The 13,736-nt window shown below is 48.1% G+C and overlaps 1 protein-coding gene across 3 annotated transcripts in view; it reads left to right on the forward strand.

Annotated features, from left to right (window-relative positions):
• Positions 1-494: 494 nt before the first annotated feature.
• SYN3 (synapsin III) overlaps positions 495-13,736 on the forward strand; it is a 435,938-nt gene continuing 422,696 nt past the window's right edge. For 2 of the 3 annotated variants that reach the window (XM_084794230.1, XM_084794232.1), the window contains exon 1: positions 7,074-7,447. The gene's annotated coding sequence lies outside the window, so the exon portion shown is untranslated. Of the gene's footprint in view, positions 576-7,073; positions 7,448-13,736 lie in introns of those variants that run through there. The other variant, XM_084794231.1, reaches the window with a different exon arrangement.

Here is a 13,736-nt window from a genome sequence, read left to right on the forward strand (position 1 = left end):
TCTCAGATTACAGCAAGCTGACATTATCTTTTGTTCGTCTGCTTGTATGTAACTAACTTCCTGGCCACCCTACACCAGGATAGGAGCTTAGTTTCCTGCTGCTCCTTGAGCTTGTACTCCTGTGGCATTTGCTAACATATGGCTTCCCGGTCTCTCCTCTTAAAGCCAGGGGAGGTCAGATGACTTTCTCAAAGCTGGCTTCCTAGGATACGGAACTGCACTCTTCACACTCCCTGAGGGGCATCTCGCCCCTCCTGGGATGGAGAAAGATCGCCTCATTTGGCCACTTGAGGCCAGCCAAGAGCAAAAGCTTGCTTGGGCAGCAACTTTTCCTACCTGACTGGAGCAAGAAAGCTAATGGGGCGGAGAAGGAAAGGCGGGAGGGGCGGGCCTAGGTGCAAGGGTCTTGTTGTCCCAGCCAATGGGCTCCGCGGCGCAGGGAGGCCGGGCCGCCCAGAGGAGGCGCTCGCGTACTGTGCGGGGCAGAGGCTGAGCGCACCTAGTGCAGCGCGTCCGCGGATCCTGTAGCTGGCGGTACCCGCCTGAGGTACCGACGGGCCACCGTAGCTGGCAGGGTAAGCGACGGCGAAGTCGACTTTGTGGGTTTTCTGGCCATAGGGAGCAGCTACCCGAGCCCGAGCTGCTGCCCTGTCCTCGCTTGGTGCTGTGTTCCCATAAGCTCCCTCTCAGTGTTAGCGGGATGGTGGTGCTCCGTGTTGGCGGGATGCGGGATGCGGGATGCGGGATGCGGGATGCGGGTGCTCCGTGGGCCCAGAGCGCCACCCTCCCGTCCCAGGCATCTGCTGCGGGGCCTTGACTCTAGTCTCCGTGTAGTACTGGAGCCCCGGAGCTCTCAAGGCTTTTGGGGTTTCAACCCAGCATCCAGATGTCTCTCTCGGGGAAGAGCATCCTCCGAGAAGCTGGGAGAAACACAGCAGGTGCGGATGCTCTGCACTGGACCGCAACACCTGCTTTATGTCTGCAGATCCCTCACGACCTGTTGCCTTGGGTCTGGGGCTCAGATCTGTCGTGCAGTCTCCTATTTCCAGCCATCCTGGGGCGCAGGAAGAGACCTTTGGAGGGTTTCCCTGGCCAGGCTAGGAACACAGACAAACACTGAATAGAGCATCACGACTTACTTGGCTGAGTGCCAGGCACTCAGCTCAGCTCCAGCAGCCTGAAAGGAGTCTTGGGAGTTCATGGGGCCTAACAGGGATGATATGAGGGATTGTCATGTGCTGTAATGCAAAGAGTACGAGGTGGGTGGGTCGTGGTGAAGCTGGGAAGGCTGGGACGTCGCTATTCAGTGCAAATTTACAGAGACTAGAGAGTTTGCCTGCCTAATAACTGAGAGGGAAGATAAGAATTTCAGGTAGATTTTTCTATATGCAGATCAAAGTGAAGGAGCCAGAACCTCGGCTAATCAAACGGTAGATTACACAGTACGGCCAGGACTTGTGGGTGGGAAATAAACTGCAAGGTGAAAGGGCTTGCCAAAATGTACACATGTCTAAAGATGCGGCCTCACAAGTTTGTGCTGGGATGAAGGAATCTGGGAAAAATTCCAGTGGGCCCCATGGTCACTCTGCTGGCTCTGTGGACAGTGCTGGAGGCTGGCATCCCCCAAGCTGGTAAGTTGTACAAAGCTGGTTTTCAGGCAACTTGGCTGCAAAGACTCTGGCCCCTTAAGGCTGACTGACTGTCTGGCCTGCAGCCCTGCGCCTCTAGCTTCTGGGCTTGAATTCAGAGAGGAAGATGCTGCCATGTGATGCCTGCTTCTGAACTTGTGGGTCATTGCATATTTGTTTTGGAAGCTGCGGCATCTATCTCGTCATCAGATAACCTTGGGGAGTTTATATGGAGGATTTGTGCTCTCTTTATGATCCCTGGTTCCTGGGTGAGGACTTCCACCTTTCCTGGGCTTGCCTTTTTACCTCCTTGGGCCCAGTGGCTGCTGCTTTGTGGGCAAGGCCATATAAGCGAGTGGTACAGCAGCCTCAACAAAGGCTCATGGGAAGTAAGACCAGAAAGCCACTTAATCTAGTTGCCTCGAAGACATTATCAGCCTTGTAAACTGTGTGTGTGTGTGTGTGTGTGTGTGTGTGTGTGTGTGTGTTAGGAAAGCAGTGCCTAGTTGCCATAGGCGTGGTTTCTTGGTTAAAAGATCAGAGATGCTATCTAGTAACTTTTAATTGTTAGTTTGCCACACTCTAGAATTAGCTAGGTTGAAAGTCTCAATGAGGTATTGATTGTCTAGGTGAGATTGGCCCGTAAGCATATCTGTCAGATATTGTCTGTATGAGTAAGTTCATTGATGGGAAGACCCAGCCAGTGGTGAGCAGCGCTCTTCTTTGGGATCCAGTCCTGGACTATCTAAGTGTGGCAGAAATGAGCGGAACATTAGGCATGCCTTTATTCTTTCTCTACCTTGCTTGTGGCTGTGACTAGCTCCCTCAAGCTTCATATCTGGAGTACTTTCATGAGCCCCCAAAATATGGGCTGTAGACTGGACTTGGGAACCAAATGAAACCCTTTCTTCCCTAGGTTGCTTTGTGATGTTTTATCACAGCAACAGGAATGAAGATAGAACACATGCTAAGATTTCTGGGTACAAGGGTCCTTGAGGAGTTGCAGCAAGTGAGTGCAGAGTGCTCCCAAGGAGGGACGTAACTTCAGGTGTCCCCTTCAGCCAAATGGTTTCTAAATAGGGCCACAAATAGGAGCTATCAACAGCCAACACTCCTTGCTGCTGGACGTTAGGAGGTAACAAGCATCTTAGCCTTGGAGGCGGGCTGGGCATTGAGGCACCTCTGCTAATCACCCCAATGACTGTAGACTTCTATGCATGTGTATATGTATGTGCTTTCTATGTACATGAATTCTCGCTTAGTTGTCCCACAACATGCAGAGTTATACGCTTTTATTCTCGGTTTCGCAATCATCTCAGTGCCTTTTGAGCCTAATGGAGTCCCGATTAAGCCGGCAATGACAGCATCCGTCACAGTATGTCACTTGTTACACTCCAGGAAGTGCTTTCAGTGATGAGTCACTCGCTAATTCAACCACTTAATAAGCCAATCAGCCTTCCAAACATCAGGGGCTGTCCCAGGCAGGGAGATGCAGCTCTGTGAGCTAAGGAAGGGAGAGTAGTGGGCTCTGTATACTTTAGCCCTTTGAAAGAAAGTACTGCAGGGTGGACCACTGCTTTGCGTGGGCTAGGAGTGAGGATGTGAGCGAGGACAATGGGGGTTTTTGTCTGAGTGACTCTTTGTGTCTTGCAGTTCAGTGAAGCCTCCTTGGAAAGACTGTCCTGTGTGAAGTGGACACCTGCCCTTTCCTTCTCCCTTTACAGCCCTTTTTAACTTTATTCTCTTTCTTGCGTTGGCCTTCCGCACTGCCCCACAGGCTCCAAGCAGTTGAAAGCTGCTTTATCGCAGGGGTCCGGCAGTGTCAAGCACATACTTTTTCATTACACGTGTGTGTGTGTGGATGGTAGGGTTATGGAGACTGAACCCAGGGATTCACCCATGCTTAGCCACACCCCCTACCGCTGAGCTATGCCCCCATCCCAATACATATTTCCTGACGAGTGAAGAAAACGGTGGATCTGTTTCACAGGGTCATCAAGGAAGCTCCCTCCCAAACACCGCCCTCCACCCCCATGTGTGTGTGTCTGTGTGTGTGTGTGTGTGTGTGTGTGTGTGTGTGTGTGTGTGTGTGTTAGTTATTTATGCTGATACTCGGCATTGCTAAGATCAGGAAGCAGAAAGAGTAGCTTGCCTATGGACCGTGAGGCAGTGGACCACAGATGTTTCCACTGTCACGGAAACATCACTCAAGGGTGGCTTCCGGCCACAGGAGATGCATGTGAAGCTGCTTGCCCTTGGAGGCATTCTGAGTTCAGATTTTACCCCAAGTGCAAGGAAGCCAGTGAAGGATGTTAACCCACGTAATGACCTGATACAATGCTATGTGCATCTTTCCTTCCTTCCTTCTTTCTTTCTTTTTTTCTTTCTTTCTTTCTTTCTTTCTTTCTTTCTTTCTTTCTTTCTTTCCCTTGCCCTAGAAGGCAAACTCTGCTAAGAAAGGGACCCAGTTAAACCACCATTAAATAAATGGATGATCTGGGTTATGTTTTCAAAGTATCCTACCAGCTACACTAGAGAGAATAATGAAGTCTTGACGCCGACTAGAAGTTAGGTGAGTGAAATGTGGATGTCCTGCGTAAGCAGAGGGAAAGAGCAGAGGATTTGAACTGTATTTTGGATGTAGAACAGATAGGATTTGTTGCTGCACGACATTGGAGGTGGACATCAGAAAAGAAAGGTCAGAGGTGACTGTCAGGCCTGTGGTTTAGGGTTGGGTGGGTGGAAGACGTCTATCACAGGGTGGGCGAGTGGGTGAATGAGATTAAGTGCGCCATGCGTACACAGGGAACTATCGGTCCTAAAACAACCAAAGTACTAATAATACATGCTACAGTATAAACGGGCCTTGTAAGCAGTACAAGAACATAAATAAAAGAAGGCAGACACCGGGCTACAGAGATGGCTTAGTGGGTTAAGTGCTTGCTGCGTAAGCATAAGAAGGTGAGTGCAGACACCCACGTTAAAAAGGCTGGGTGTGGCCGCACACGCCTATAACCCAGCACTAGCAGGTAGAGGGCAGGAGGAGCTTGCTGGCTGGGTGGCTTATCAGAAGCAGTGAACTCCAGGCCCCGTGAAAGGGTCCGTCTCAAAAGATAAGGTGGGGAGGGATACAGACAAAGATAAGGTGGGGAGTGATACAGACAGACACTGCGCCATTGACCTATGGTTTCTGTACATGCACTCCTGGGTAAGTGCACAAACACACACACACACACACACACACACACACACACACAAAATGTGGGCATAAGAGGCTAGACACTGGACAGTGCCGTTATCCATATAGGTAAATCCACAGACACAGGAATGGAATCAGCATTTGCCACAGGCTGAGGGAGAAGCAGGAGTGGGGCCTGATAGCAGAGAGAGTGAATGGTTCCCTTTGGAGTAATGGTGAGGCCTTAGAACTACACAGGGGTGGTGGTTGTGTCCATATGAAGGTGCTAAACTCGACTCGGCCTTGTGCTTTGAAGTGTTCGGTTTTGCACAATGTAAGATTCGCTTCGGTTTTAAAAAAAAGATTAGGTGGGTAGTATGGGTGTTTTGACAGTGGGAAGACTAGGCAGAAGCAGGCTATGTGGGGCTGGACTAGCCAAGTGCATCATATACCCTTAAGGGACATCCGTTTGGTGTGGGTCTGTACTCTAGCAGGTAAGCCTGGGCTGGGATAGAAAGGGCAGTTGTCAACTGTCAGATGTCAATCACGAAGCCGGTGAATTCAAATGACAAAGGATGTGGAGGAAGACATGAGATCCTGGACCATTCTTGAATGTGATGCTCACGGATACCCCATAAAGAAATCAAGAATGCACCTGACACCTCAATCCGTATGAGCAAGACTGGACCGTTAACTTATGTGGGTCCCCGACTTCCAACCTTCTGCCTTTCTCACCCCAGGATGATGATGCCATTTTAGAACTTCAACACAAGCCTTTCCTGTGGGACCCATTCACCCTGTCAGCCATGACTGAGCATTCACACGTGGCAGGCCCTGTTCTGGGCATATGTGGGTGGAAAGGGTAGACACAGCTGTAATCTCATCAGTCTTATCGAGTAAACAAGCAAGAGCAGCTCCCAGATACAGGGGCCTGAGAGAAGCTCACAGCGAGGGCATCTGTCCTAGGCTTGGAGGTAGGAGCAAGTTCCCTACAGAACATGCTAGTGAGGCTAAGATTTACAACAGAAGCAGACCGAGTGAACTTGAGAGAGACAGTGGTTTCCAGAAGGGCTGACTGCCTCTGAGTGTACCTGTCTGAGAATTCACTTTTCACTCCTCAGTCCTCAGGCTCTGCCATTCCCAGCCTCACCGGCCACACCGATACCTTCTGAATTCTTGCGGACCACGCTAGACAAGCACAAAATGCAAAGCAATTGGCCTGGTTCAACTTTAAGTAGGAACTTCATGTTGGCTATAGCAGTTCAAGCCTTTAATCCCTGTACTCAAGCTATAGGCAGGTGGATCCCTGTGAATTCCAGGCCAGCCTGATCTACATAGTAAGTTCTAGGACAGCCAAGGTTTAAAAAAAAAAAAAAAAAGATCTGGCTTTAAAAAAATAAAAAGTGGGAACTTAACAGGATATCAAGATAGGGTCCAACAGCTTGGCCTTCAAAGTGAGCCGCGGCTGTTGGGCAAATGGCTCACGTTCTCATTTCGTCCAGTGTAGGTCACTGACCCCAAAGCATCATGCAGGGTGGGCTGGTACTCTTCTGCGGAGCCCATCCGTAGCCCTATTTCACTTCTTATGTTGAGATGTGATAGCACTCTCTTGCTAAGGTTATTGGTCTTGAACTTACTCTATAGCTCAATCTAGCCTTGAACTTGTGATTTTCCTGCCTCAGCCCCTGACCCCCACCCTACCCCAGTAGCTGGAACGGCAGATCTGTGCCAGGAGGCCTGGCTGAACCTTACTTGTGAAAGAGGACCTGTAATGTCTGCTGCTCAGGGAAGGATACGAATGGGAAGATGCAGTAAATGTTGAATATATTATATATTGCTCCAAAAAAAAAGTGTCACTGCCCTTAGCGAGGAAGGGTTATGAGTGCACAGGGTCCCGTTTCTTTATACTGTTAAAATAGGTAGCCACACACCCTCTAAAGGCTGTGGTATGGATAATCTGAGGTTGTATCACCACAGACATGTTTAGAAAGCTCTTTGGAGGGATCAGATTAAAAAAAAAAATAAGTTTGGAAAACACTGGTATAAACCAAATCCTTTTTGGGGTTGATGAGCAGGAAGGGGTTAAGCATCTAGAAATAGGATTTTTGCCTTTTAGGAATTATTAGCCAATGAGGGGGCTCACTGGTGATGTAATGCCTAGGGCTGGCACTCCATTGGTTAAGTGTATTGTTTCTCTGGCTTCCCTGAGAAGCAGACCTGGAAGGAACACAGGGGTTAATCATTATCATTCTGTTTCTCTCTCTCTCTCTCTCTCTCTCTCTCTCTCTCTCTCTCTCTCTCTCTCTCTCTCTTTCTCTCTCTGAAGTGTGAAGACATAGCAGAGCTCAGCATACTGTTGGCATTTGCTTTCCAATAAAAGCCATACTCGCTGCCTCCTGCCTCCCTCCTAAGTAGAGCACGTGTTCCAGTAGTACTATAGAGGAGGACCTAAGAGGGCGAGCAGGAGGGGGAGGAGGAAGAGGAGGAGTTGTTCTTTAGGTGACAGAGAGCCTCTTTGCGGGGCTGTGGCCTCTCCTTGCCACCTGGCATGGGCACAGCACCACATGCCCCCGGTGGCTTGTTTCACAACTACCTACTTCTGCGCATTGTTCAACCTGGCGGGATCCTCAGACACGAGGAGGTGAGCCCAAACATCTGGAAGAGGGAGTGGGGCCTGGGAGGGGAAGGGAAAGCATCTGGGAAGGCGGAAGAAACAACCTTAGGCTAGGAGGGGCCGGGGGAGGTCAGGGGCAAGCTCCAGCCTCTTGCCTCTCGCCTGCATTGTGATCTTAGGACAGCAGATCTCTCCCCTTTCAGGGTCTGTTTGCTAAAGTGCATATGGTACTGGCAGGTGCTGGCTGAGCACTGCTCTCAGGGGGAGCTGCTGAGAATGGGCTTGCTCTTGCTGGAGCTGTCCGTCAAATGCTCCCTAAAGGTAAAGGCTTTGCTTTGGGAATCAAGCCAGGATGGGAGCTGGTGTGCCAAGGAGCCCTTCCTTGCATTGTGTGTGCTCCCTGCTTCCCCCCCCCATCCCCCCCCACCCCCGCAGACTATAGAGTAAGATTTCTCCAGAAACTGCTGAATGCTCTCCCAGAACCTTAAGGTCCCTGACCCCCTGAGTTACTAATGTGCCTGAATGAATCTGAAGCACTCTCTGGCTGGTCAGGCTGGGCTGTCAGAGGGCAGAGAATGCTTCAATACCTTTAATGTTGTGGATAGCACAGTTGTGATGGTTTCCTTGTCTGTGTGTAAATGGGCTATAGGTTGTTGGATTGTTGCTAGCGCCTGACACCCTTCCTTACGTGCCCTGAAAGGCTTCCGGTGCTTCAGGGGGGGGGGACTGGAAAAGGGGGGGGGTGGACTGAGAAGAGCAGAAGTGGGCATACGTGTGAGGAGCAGCAGGGAACTGCCGCTGCCTGGAAACTCTGCCTTTCATCTCACTGGCACTTCCAGGCATCCTTGCATCTCATGCTTGCCACAGTCTCACCACCGGCACACCCCCTACCCCCGATGCAGAAATAAAAAAGTTCAGCCACTTATTAGAATGTGGTCATATAGGAGAAGGCTTCTAAATTTCTTTAGGGAGAGTAGAGCCTACAAAGGGTTTTCTTTGTGTCTTGTGTAGCTCTTGGTGTCTGTCACACTACCTTCTAGGCCAGGATTTTCTGATGAAGAACTTGCATGTCCTTGAGCTAAGTCACCAAGTTGGGTTTTTTTTTTTTGTTTTTTTTTGTTTTTCCTGAGCCCCAGTCCTTTTGCTTGTCCAGCAGAGAGGTGGGAAGGGGCAGGAGGGATATATTTTTGGAGCCTTTCTCGCTCCAGGTGCTTGTGCTTTAGAGAGAGATGAGCTCCAGAATGACTGTGTGGGTTGAGGGTGATGGCTAGACAATGTCTGAATAAAGGGGCATGCCACTTGTGTCCCCAGGGGCTTCGCAGTAGTTAATCACTGTATTTTTTCATGCAGTCCTAGGAATGGGCGGGTGAACTCCATCGTTCAGATGTGCAAAGTCAAGGCTGTCAGAAATGGAGTGACTCGCCCAAGGTCACCCATTTAGTGACAAGTAAGCCTGACATCTAAACCCATCCAGGTAGACACACCAGAGTGGCAGCAGGTTACAGGGTGGAACGGGACTGGAGATGGCAGCCTTTGTCTGCTTTTGCATCATTCCCCGCGGTTTGTTCTAGAAACCGTGCCCCGACTTTGATATGGGTTAGCCCAGCCATATTATTGTGGGGTGTCTGTTCCATTGCCTCAGATGGCTGCAGGAGATTAGAGTACCCCGAATCTGAAGGAAGCCTCATGTTTTACCGGCCAGACCCCTCAGCTTACAGTTGAGAAAATGCAGTTCAGAAAACTCAGATGACTTGTCCCAGGCCACTGATTAGTCCATAGATGGTAGGAAACGGGGACCCACATCTTTCTGTCTCTTAGACGCTTCAAGTTGTATCATTCTTATCAGATGATGTTTGTAGTTTGGGGCCTAGAATAGACTCACAGACTACATAATACGTACTTGGCATTGTGGCAGGTGTTTGAGGTGCAGTGGGCAGGGAACAGCCATAATGTGAGGCCAGATCATTATCCTGGAAGTAGGCTCAGGACACAAGCCATGTTTCGTATGAGCTCTGCCTCCCAGGTGAGCAATCTTTCCTCATCTAGGGACTGAGACCCTTCACCTGCACCTCTGGCTGGTATATACTCCACACAACTGTACCAGCTCTTGTCACATATGCTTTCTGCTCTTTGTCTTTCCAAACTAAGCTGCTTGTCCAGAGTATGGCTTCCAAAATGGGGAATGGAATCAGCTGCTGCCACTGTCTAATGAGGAGGCAAGTGTTAATACCTTGTATGACCTGAGGTTGTATACCCAGACATATATAACTTATCAAATCAGCATTAAAAAAAAAAGTGCAGACGCTTGAGTCTTTGCCCAGTCACTGTGTTGATAAGTGAACACCATCCTGACTGCTGCTTTAGATGTAAAAAAGGTTATCATAGGAAAGAAACATTGTTACTATTCTACAGAAACGGGGGGGGGGGGGGGGGGGCACAGCTCACAGAAGTGTTTAGATGAAGAGAGGAGAGCCAGCACATAGAGGGGCAGGGAGCTGATAGGACATTCCAGCAGAGGAGTGTCCCCCCCACCCCCGCTTGCATGCTCATACTGCTCAAAGTGAACAGAAATCCTGGCAGTGAACAGAACCCAGTAGCCTTCAACTTTCCTCTTAGATCTCAGATATCTTGGTTTTTCATCACTAAGAAAAAACAAGGGTGTACCAGGAGCAACCTTATTCTTTTTTTTTTTTAAAGATTTATTTATTATGTATACAGTATGCATCAAATCACAGTATAGATGGTTGTGAGCCACCATGTGGTTGCTGGGAATTGAACTCAGGACCTCTGGAACAGCAGTCAGTGCTCTTAACCGCTGAGCCCTCTCTCCAGTCACGAGGCCATAGTATGAAATGCAGAGCTGAAGAGCCAAAAAAAAAAAAAAAATACCTTGGAACAGATTTTAGTCAACAAAAAGCATGCGTTATGCCCAGCTTTTATGTAATCTAACTTCCACCAGCAATGTTTGTGCTAATTGGTGTCCAAGATACTGGCCCAGCCTAAAAGAAGTAGAAAATTAATCTGCATGGGTTTGCATGGGGTTGCATACTGTTTTGTCTTCAAGGTAACTATCAGGTTATGAGCTAGCATGGCTGGAAGTAGGGAGTTCCCGGGCATCCTTGCTCGCAAGATTCTCTGTGTATGAATAGCTCCAACACCTGCGTGCTTGCTGAAAAGTGATTCTGAATCTTGAAAATCAAATGGCAGTGTCTGGGGAAACCTCCAGCCCACACCTGTTACAGAACAGATTCTCAACAAATATTTGTGGCCATCAGCATCTTGCTCTGTCAGACTTGACAATGCCAGACTTTGAGAAACTTTAGAGGCCAACTGTGTGTCCAGGCTGACCCTTCTTTCTTAAGAGTTGCATCCTGCATCCTGTTAGACTCCTCTGATGTTTACTCTTATAAACAAGCATCCTCCAAAATCCCAGGTCGGGCGAAGGGTGGGGCTGATGCCCTGGGTGTTGCCTATATTTATGCGACACTGAGTTTGTACCTTAGAGTCTGTGTGTTTGGTTTCCTTCACTTGTAAGGCTCACTGGGCTGACTCTGAGAGGACTCACTGACACCTGTAGACTGGCCAGAAGCAGGTGCTAATCTGCCTTAGAAACTTCAGGGACATCTCATAGTGGTTATACCTGTGGGTAGCTTTCTCATAGGGTAGCTTTCACATAATATTATTCTAAGAAAACATGAGTATGTCCCCTTGATGGGAAGGCCTGGTGGCACTCAAAGGAAAGATAGCAAACTACCAAGAAGAGATCTGATACCCTAGGATCATATTCAGGGGGAGGAGGTCCCCCCCAGTCACAGTCATAGGGGAGGGAAGTGGGGTCAAAGTGGGAGGGAGGGAGGAATGGGAGGATACATGGGATGGGATAACAATTGAGATGTAATATGAATGAATTAATTTTAAAAATTATAATGCAAAAAAAAAAAAGAAAGAAAGAAAACATGAGTGTCCAGCCTTGGTCTCTCTGAGGTCTTGTTTCTAATCGAGCAGGCTACAGGAAGATGTCAGACTGAATATAGCTTTAAAGCACAAGGAGCTGAATTAATTATTTTACGTTAGGGTTGATCTACTTTGAAGGGCGATACAAAACAAAGACACGCTATCAGGATGAGAGCGTTGGAAATTTCATGGCTGAGTGTTCATCTCTCGGGCTTATTCATTTATCCATTCAGCAAATATTTGAGGAGTTCTTCCCGGTGCTTAGGGGCATTCTAAGTGCTGGTATCTATCAGTGGAAAGTCAGGTGACATCTTTACTCTCATGGATCATATGTGTTGGTGGATAAAAAAAAAAAATCCGTAAATGAACCATCCTCTCCAGGTGGAGAACCTGACCCTTCCTCGCTGTGTGACTGTGACACCGTTCTCTGTTGTCTATCCACAATATAATGTCACAATAGTCACACATCCTGTGAGGGAAAAAATATGAGACCATTCAAAGGCACAGAGAGCTTTCCTTGCAGAGAAGTCAGAGAAGAGCTAGGGTATAGAGCTAGGGTATAGAGCTAGGGTATAGAGCTAGGGTATAGAGCTAGGGTGTAGAGCTAGGGTATAGAGCTAGGGTGTAGAGCTAGGGTGTAGAGCTAGGGTATAGAGCTAGGGTATAGAGCTAGGGTGTAGAGCTAGGGTATAGAGCTAGGGTATAGAGCTAGGGTGTAGAGCTAGGGTATAGAGCTAGGGTATAGAGCTAGGGTATAGAGCTAGGGTGTAGAGCTAGGGTGTAGAGCTAGGGTATAGAGCTAGGGTATAGAGCTGGGGTATAGAGCTGGGGTGTAGAGCTAGGGTATAGAGCTAGGGTATAGAGCTAGGGTATAGAGCTAGGGTATAGAGCTAGGGTGTAGAGCTAGGGTATAGAGCTAGGGTGTAGAGCTAGGGTGTAGAGCTAGGGTGTAGAGCTAGGGTGTAGAGCTAGGGTATAGAGCTAGGGTGTAGAGCTAATACCCAACCTTACCATGAGGCTCACGAGTGGCTGAAAGTATGTGAGAGAAACTGGAAACAGTGAGTCTCAGAGCAGGTAGAGAGGCCAGGCAAGTGGGGGGGTGTCAATGAAAATGTCACCAGAAGGGTCCCTGGGAGCCAGATGTGTTAAGGAGATTGGATTCCATCCCAAGTTAGACGTTTTAAGCAAAGAGCTGTCTTCTAGGACAAATACCTAGGAGTTGGATCACTAGGGCATGCACTAAGGTTATGTGTGAGTTTGTGGAAAACAGTCAAACTGTTTCTCCAGAGGAACTGGGCTGGTGTGCATTTGGGTCAGCTATGCCTGAGAGTTCCAGGTGCTCGCCATGCTTTGAATTGAATTTCTATAATTTGCTAGTTATGCTGAATATAATTTTATGTATATGTTGGCCACCCTTATATAGCATCTTTGGTAAAAAATATATCTTCAAGTCTGTACCTCTTAGTGTTTTTCTATTTGTTTTTCATTGTTTATTTGTGTGTGTGTGTGTGTGTGTGTGTGTGTGTGTGTGTGTGTGTCCACAGAAGCTAGAAAAGTACATATTATCTCTTGTAGCTGCAGTTATGGGTACTTGGAGATGTCTGACATGGGTGCTGGCAACCAAACTTGGGCCCTCTGGAAGGGCAGCAGGTGCTCTTAACCTCTGAGCCGTCTCTCAAACTCTGCCTTACTGTTTGGGACAAGTTCTCTGACTGAAACTGGAGCTATCAGGTCAGGTGCAGCTAAGATATTACAAATGTGCACAGCTATGTCAGACTTTTACGTGGGTGCTGGCCTCTGAACCTGCATCTTCCTGCTTGTACCACAAGCACCATGCAGACTGAGCCCCAGCTTTTGGTGTTCATTAGATCTCTGTGGTTCCAGTGTTTTCTTCAACTGGGGCTATCAGTTGTTTTCACAGCATGTTGTGACTACAGTATCTGCCAGAAACAGCTTAAAGGACAAGGGGTTTCTTTCAGCTCATAGTTTTCTATGGTTTCGGTTTCTCATGGCAGTAGGAGATTGTAGACGAGGCTATACATCACGGGAGACCAGAAAGCAGGAGCTCGGCAAGAACCAGGTCTAGGCTTTTCCTTTAAAGCCCACCCCTAGTGACCGACTTTAGCTAGGTAGGCCCCACTTCCTAAAGGTTCCCCAGCCTCTTGAAATAGCAACACCAAGTGGGAAATAAACATTCAAAGCATGAGCTTATAGGGAAGTGCATTAGCTAGTATCCTCTAGAGGAACAGAACTGATGGAAGGAATATATATATATATATATATATATATATATATATATATATATATATATATATACATACATACATATATATATATGTGTGTATATATATGGTGTATTTAT

This window comes from Acomys minous (genome assembly GCF_964271855.1).
Source record: "Acomys minous genome assembly, chromosome: 9".
Taxonomy (NCBI): domain Eukaryota; kingdom Metazoa; phylum Chordata; class Mammalia; order Rodentia; family Muridae; genus Acomys; species Acomys minous.